This window comes from Chlorocebus sabaeus, chromosome 27 (genome assembly GCF_047675955.1).
Source record: "Chlorocebus sabaeus isolate Y175 chromosome 27, mChlSab1.0.hap1, whole genome shotgun sequence".
NCBI lineage: Eukaryota > Metazoa > Chordata > Mammalia > Primates > Cercopithecidae > Chlorocebus > Chlorocebus sabaeus.
Window position 1 is genome coordinate 15047811 of NC_132930.1, and position 7512 is coordinate 15055322.

The 7512-nt window shown below is 37.7% G+C and overlaps 1 pseudogene; it reads left to right on the top strand.

The window, feature by feature from the left end:
• Positions 1 to 4086: 4086 nt before the first annotated feature.
• Positions 4087 to 5729, top strand: LOC140710526 (BTB/POZ domain-containing protein 7-like; annotated as a pseudogene).
• Positions 5730 to 7512: the final 1783 nt, after the last annotated feature.

A 7512-nucleotide genomic window follows, 5' to 3' on the forward strand; every position in this document is an offset into this window, starting at 1 on the left:
TCCTTGCAATTCCTGGGCAAGTCCTATTCTGTGTTGGGCTTGGAGTCAGTGGACTGGAGAGGCAGCACACAACCTAATGAGATACTAGCCAGTGGACTGGGGAGGCCAAGGGAGTGCTTGCATTACCCCTTCCCCAACCTCAGACAGCACAGTTCACAGCTCTCAGACAGATACCTTCCCCTCTTCTTGAGGAGAGGAGGGGGGAAATAAAGAGAACTTTGTCTTGAAACTTGGATACCAGCTCAGCCGCAGTAGATCAGGCCAACAGACAGAGTCCTGTTGTCCCCAGTCCAGGCCCTAGCTTTGAGATTTCATTTTTAAACACAATCTGTGTCAGAAGGAAGCCCACTACCTTGAAGGGAAGGACCAGTCCTGGAAGAATTCATCATCTGCTGACTAAAGAGCCATTGATACCTGAATAATCAACAGTGGTTGATTAAAGAGGAGGTAGAGAAAGAGAGCAGGGTAGAAAGTTTATTCAGTGGGATAATAACAGAGAACTTCCCAAACCTAAAGAAAGCTATCAATATTCAAGTAGAAGAAAGTTATAAAACAACAAACAGACATAACCCAAAGAAAACTACTCAAGACAATAATCAAATTCCCAAAGGTCAAGGATAAAGAAAGAATCCTAAAAGCAGCAAGAGAGAAGAAACAAATAACATATAAAGGATCACCAATATGTCTGGCAGCAGACTCCCAGTGGAAACCTGACAGGAAACTGCTAACAGAGAAAAACTTTCATACTAGAAATGTACAGCCAGGGAAAGTATCCTTCAAACATGAAAGAGAAATACTTTCCCAAATGAACAAAAGCTGAGGAATTTCATCCACACTATACCTGCACTACAAGAAATGCTGATGGCAGTTCTTCAATCTGAAAAAAAATGACGTTAATGAACAATAAAAAATCATCTGAAGGTTCAAAACTCACAGGTAATAGTAAGTACACAAAAGAAAACACAAAATATTGTAACACTATAATTGTGGTGTGTAAACTACTCATATCTTGAGTAAAAAGACTAAAAGATGAAACTATCAAAAATAAAAACTTTTCAAGACATAGATAGTATAATAAGATATAAATAGAAACAAGAAAGCAGAGGGGATGAAATTAAAGTGTAAAGTTTTTATTAGTTTTTTCTTTGCTTCTTTATTAGTTTGTTTATGCAATTGGTGCTATGTTGTCATACTTTTAAAATAATGGATTATAAGATATTATTTGTATTCAGTGGAATTTTCTTAGAATTTGTCCTTGGAGACCTACTTTTTTACCTTGGGATGGCCTCTCTCACCCTTGCCCCCTCCTCACATGGTCAACAATCTCCAGCAGCTAGGGCTGCCCACACCATCCCAGCTCTAACCTCCCTACTCTGGGATTTGTATTTGGGTGGAGAGACCTGACCTGGGCATCTTCATTGTTTAGCTTTTCTGTCTAAGGCTGATTCTCTAGTGTGGAGAGAGAGGCTGGGTCCTTATAATTTTTAAATAATTTGGTGTAATTTGTTGTAGATTTTTAAATTTCCCTTTTGGAAGGAACCCATTAAAAAATAGATTATTTGTAAGTTTTATGGTAATGTAAAATCAAAAAACATGTAACAGTTACACACACACAAAAAGAAATTAAAACATACCACCTGAGAAAAACATCTTACTTAAAAGAAGACAGGAAGAAAGAAAAGAAGGAAGAGTAGACCACAAAATGAACAAAAAAAAAAAAAAAATAGCAAAATGCAGGAATAAGTTCTTTCTTATCAGTAAGTGTGAATGGACCAAACTCTCCAATCAAAAGACATAGAGTGGCTAAATGGATAACAAAGAAGGATCTTTGATTTGTTGCCTACAAGAAACACACTTCATCTGTAAAGACACAAATAGACTAAAAACAATGGAATGGAAGATATTCCATGACAATGAAAACAAAAAAGAGTAAGAGTAGCTGTATTTATATGAGGCAAAATAGATTTCAAGATAAAAATTATAAGCTGAAACAAATAAGGTCATTATACAATGATAAAGGAGACAATTCAGCAAGAGGGTATAACAATTGTAAGTATATATGTATCTAAAACTGGAGTGCCCCAATATAGAAAGCAAATATTATTAGATTTATGGAGAGAGATGCACTGCAATATGGTAATAGCTGGAGACTAACATCCCAGTTTCATCATTGGACAGATAATCTAGACAGAAAATCAAAAGAGAAACATTAGGCTTAATCTGCACTGTAGACTAAATGAACCTAATAGATATTCACAGAATATTTCATCCAATGGATGCAGAATACACATTCTTTTCTCTTCAGCATATGAATCATTCTCAAGGATAGACTATATGTTAGGTCACAAAACAAGTCTTAAATAATTTAAAAATATGAAAATATATTAAGGATGTTCTCTAACCACAATGGAATAAAAGTAGAATTGTATAACATGAGGAATTTTGGAAACTGTGCACATACACGGAAATTAAACACTATGCTCCTTAATGACCAATGGATCAATGATAAAATTAAGAAAGAAATTTAAAAGTTTCTTTAAACAAATAAAAATGAAAGCACAACATACTAAAATCTATAGCATACAACAAAAGCAATACTAACAGGAAATTTTATAGCAGTAAGTGCCTACATCAAAAAAGTAAAAAACAAAAGCAAAGACAAAAAAACTTCAAATAAAAAACATAACAATGCATCACAAAGAACTCAAAAAGAACAAACCAAACCCAAAATTAATAAGAAATAATAAAAATAAGAGCAGGAATATAGAAAATTGAAATGAATAAAGCAATAGAAAAGATCAAGGAAATAAACAAAGAAAAAAATTAGCCTAGCTGAGGACAAAAGGAGAGGAAAAACCCAAATAAATAAAATTAGAGATAAACATGTAGATGTTTCAGCTGATACCAGGCAGAAATTCAAAGGATCATTAGAGGCCACTCTGAGTAAGTAATATGTCAATCAAGTGGAAAGCTAGAAGAAATGATAAATTTATTACAAGAAATACACAAATGCAACCTTACAAGACTGGACAATGAATAAATCTAAAACCTGAAGGGATCAATAACAATTAATACAATTAAAGTGGTGATAAATAGGCCCCCAGCAAAGAAAAATCCAGGACTTGATGGCTGAATTTCACTAAACATGTAAAGAAAAAACTAATACCAATTCACTGCTGAATTTCACCAAACATATAAAGAAAAACTAATACCAGTCTTACTCAAACTATTCTGAAAAAATATGACAGAAGGGAGTACTATCAAACTCATTCTATTGGGCCAGTATTACCCTCATAACAAAACCAGACAAAGACACATTAGAAAAAGTAAACTACAGGTTAATATCCCTGATTTGTCTTGATGAGATAATTCTCAACAAAATACTAGCTAACTGAAATCAACAACACATTTAGAAGATCATTCTTTATGAGCAAACGGGATTTATCCCAGGGATGCAAGAATGGATCTTGAAATATGCAAATCAATCAGTGTGATACATCACATAAACAGAATGAAGGACAAACATCATACGATCATTTCAATAGTGGGTGAAAACACCTTTGATGAAATTTAATATCCCTTTATGATAAAAAAAAAAAATCCCTCAAAAAACTAAGTGTAAAAGGAACATACCTCAATACAATAGAGGCCATATGTGACAGACCCACAGCTAGTATCATATTGATTGGGGAAAACTGAAAGTCTTTCCTCTAAGATCTGGAATAAGACAATGCTGCTCACTTTCACCACCATTATTCAACATAGTATTGGAAATCCCAGCTACAGCAATCAAACAAGAGAACAAAATAAAAGGCATCAAAATTGGAAGAAGTCAAATTATTCTTTTTTGCAGATGATATAATCTTACATTTGGAAAAAATGAAAATAAACAACTGGGCCGAGCGGAGCCCCTCCTGCTCCCTCTAGGAGTCAAAATGGCGGCGAGGGGAACCTGGAGCAGTGCCGGAGCCTGAGCTACTGACAGAAGAGGAGAGGGCGGCGGCGGCGGTGGGAGGAGGATGGCTGGGGGTGCTGGCGCCGGTGCAGACCGCGGTGCTGGCGGCGGCGGCGGCGGCGGCGGCGGGGGCGACGGCAGTGGTCCCAGCGGCAGCAGCAGCGGCGGGAGGAGCCTCCGGGAAATGGATGAAAAGAGGCTGCTGGATCCAGGGTTGAAGGTTCACAAAGGCCTCTGGGATTATACTCTGAAGAACCCGCAGACGGAATGCCTGAGTGACTGAAGAAAATGGGTGCTAATGCATCTAATTATCCTCATTCATGTTCCCGGAGGGTAGGGGGAAATTCACAGGCCCAACAGACTTTTATGGGGACATCATCCTATTCTCAGCAAGGCTATGGTTGCGAATCAAAATTGTATAGCCTTGACCATGGCCATGAGAAACCACAAGACAAAAAAAAGAGAACCTCTGGCCTTGCCACCCTCAAAAAGAAGTTTATTAAGCGTCGGAAATCTAATAGGTCTGCCGATCATGCCACGCAGATGCGAGAACTCCTCTCTGGGTGGGATGTTAGAGATGTCAATGCTTTAGTGGAGGAATATGAGGGAACGTCAGCATTAAAGGAGCTTTCTCTACAAGCCAGTTTGGCTAGACCAGAAGCCCGGATATTGCAGAAAGATATGGCTGATCTTTATGAGTACAAGTATTGTACTGATGTAGACTTAATATTTTAAGAAACTTGTTTTCCTGTTCATCGTGCCATTTTGGCAGCAAGGTGTCCATTTTTTAAAACACTGCTTTCTTCCTCACCTGAGTATGGGGCAGAGGTAATAATGGACATCAATACAGCTGATATTGATATGCCCATGTTTTCTGCTTTGCTTCACTACTTTTATACAGGAGAGTTTGGAATGGAGGACTCAAGGTTTCAAAGTGTCGATATCCTTGTTCAGCTTAGTGAAGAATTTGGAACACCAAATTCCGTTATGTAGATATGCGTGGACTCTTTGATTACATGTGTTATTATGATGTCGTCCTTAGTTTTTCTTCAGACTCGGAACTGGTTGAAGCTTTTGGTGGAAATCAGAACTGTTTAGATGAAGAGCTCAAAGCCCACAAGGCTGTTATTTCTGCACGGTCCCCACTTTTTCAAAATTTATTACAAAGGAGGATACGAACTGGTGAAGAAATCACAGACCGAACTTTGAGGACCCCCACAAGAATTATATTAGATGAGTCCATTATACCAAAAAAATGTGCAAAAGTGATATTACACTGTATGTATACCGACGTGGTGGACCTCTCTGTTTTGCACTGTAGCCCCTCTGTGGGGAGTCTCAGTGAAGTTCAGGCTCTTGTCGCAGGAAGCCAAACATGACCAGGGCAGAAGAAGCCATGGAACTTTACCACATAGCACTGTTCTTGGAATTTAACATGCTTGCACAAGAGGAGACTACAGTCAGCAGGCCTGCCTGTGCAGCAGAGCTTTCAAACAGCTGTTTACTGCCTCAGTCTTACGTATGAAAACCCATCCAAGGATAACTGGACATTTGAGGAAAGCTTCCAAATTGAGACAGAGATCAGAGAAAAAAGAACAAAGTCCTGGAGGAAACAGACAATGAAGGGAGCAGAAGAAAAACTTCAGTAGAATCAAAATATCCTTATGTAAAAGAACTTTTTATGGAATCAGTGAGACATAAACAGGATGCTATTACAGTAAAAACAGGAGCTCTTCAAAATAAGATAGCAGAAATGAAAGATATAACGGAAGCATTAAAAGGTACAGTTAAGGAAATCTAGAAAGTAAATAATAATGAAGAGATGAGTGGAGACAAATAAGAAAATTACAGTATTCATCCAGGGTCTAATATCTAAAAAATAGTGGCTTTAGATATATATATATGTACCAGAGAAAAGTGAAGAGAAGACAGTATCTAAGGAGTAATATAAGAAATATTTCCAAAACTAAAGGAATTTCTATATAAAAAGTTTCTTTTTCAGAACACTAGGGGAAAAGAGACAATTTTAAAATGTTGCAGGAAGGAGAAAAATTAGGTTCCATGCAAAGAAATAGGAATCAGATGGTATTGAAATTTTCAGTAGGAACAACTGAATACCACAATACAGTGAAGTAGTGCCTTCCAAAAGCTGATGGAAAATTATTTTAAACACAAAATCCTATATTTAGCCAAATAGTCAATCAAGTATAAGGCTAAATAAAGGCATTTTTCAGTCATACATCAAAAAACTGCCTGAGTAGGGATATTTACCCTGCTTCCCCACTCAGGCAGCTGCTGGGAACCTATTCCACCAAATGATGAAGCAAACCAAGAACAAAGAAGTGAAGGATCTAGAAAATGGAGCCCAGCACGGAAAGGAAGCAAAGGGAGATCACAGACATCAGCCACACAGTAGGTCTAGTGGGCATTCAGTCTAGCCCAGACCGGGAGGGTGAAAGGCTCCAAGGAAAGAGGTGTCTGGGAAGAAATCAATTACTTTCAATGTTTGAACATTAAATAGCAAATGACAAAGCGAAAAATAAAATAAATAAATAAATAAACAACTGAAGACTCCACCAAAAAACTATTCAAACTGATAAACAAATTCAGTAAAGTTGCAGGATACAAAATTAACATCTAAAAATCTATATGTAGCATTTCTATATGCCAATAGTGAACAACCTGAAAAATAAATCAACAATGTAATCCCATTTACAATAGCCACAAATAAAATAAAATACCTAGGGATAAACTTAAGGAAGTGAAAAAGCTCTACAATAAAAGCTATAAAACATCGATGCAAGAAACTGAAGAGGGCACAAAAAAAAAGAAAGATATTCTATATTAATGGATTGGAAGAATCAGTATTGTTAAAATGTCTATATGACCCAAAGCTATCTACAGATTCAATGCAATCCCTATCAAAGTATCTATGACATTCTTCACAGAAGTAGAAAATAATCCTAAAACTTTTAAGGAACCATGAGAGATATAGAGCAACAAAAGCTATCCTGAGCAAAATAAAAAATGGAAAGAACCACTTACTTGACTTAACTATGTCTAAAAGAAAACACTGATAAAATTCTCCAGGACTTTGGGCAATATACAAGCACAGGCAACCAAAGCAAAAATGGACCAATGTGATTACATTAGGTTAAAAATCTGCACAGCAAAGTTAGCAATCGGCCGGGCGCGGTGGCTCAAGCCTGTAACCCCAGCACTTTGGGAGGCCGAGACCGGCGGATCACGAGGTCAGGAGATCGAGACCATCCTGGCTAACACGGTGAAACCCCGTCTCTACTAAAAAGTGCAAAAAACTAGCCGGGCGAGGTGTCGGGCGCCTGTAGTCCCAGCTACCTACTTGGGAGGCTGAGGCAGGAGAATGGCGTAAACCTGGGAGGCGGAGCTTGCAGTGAGCTGAGATCCAGCCACTGCACCCCAGCCTGGGCGACAGAGCGAGACTCCGTCTCAAAAAAAAAAAAAAAAAAAAAAAAAAAAAAAAAAAAAAAAAAGAAAAAGTTAGCAATCAACGATGTGAAGAGAAAACCCACAAAATG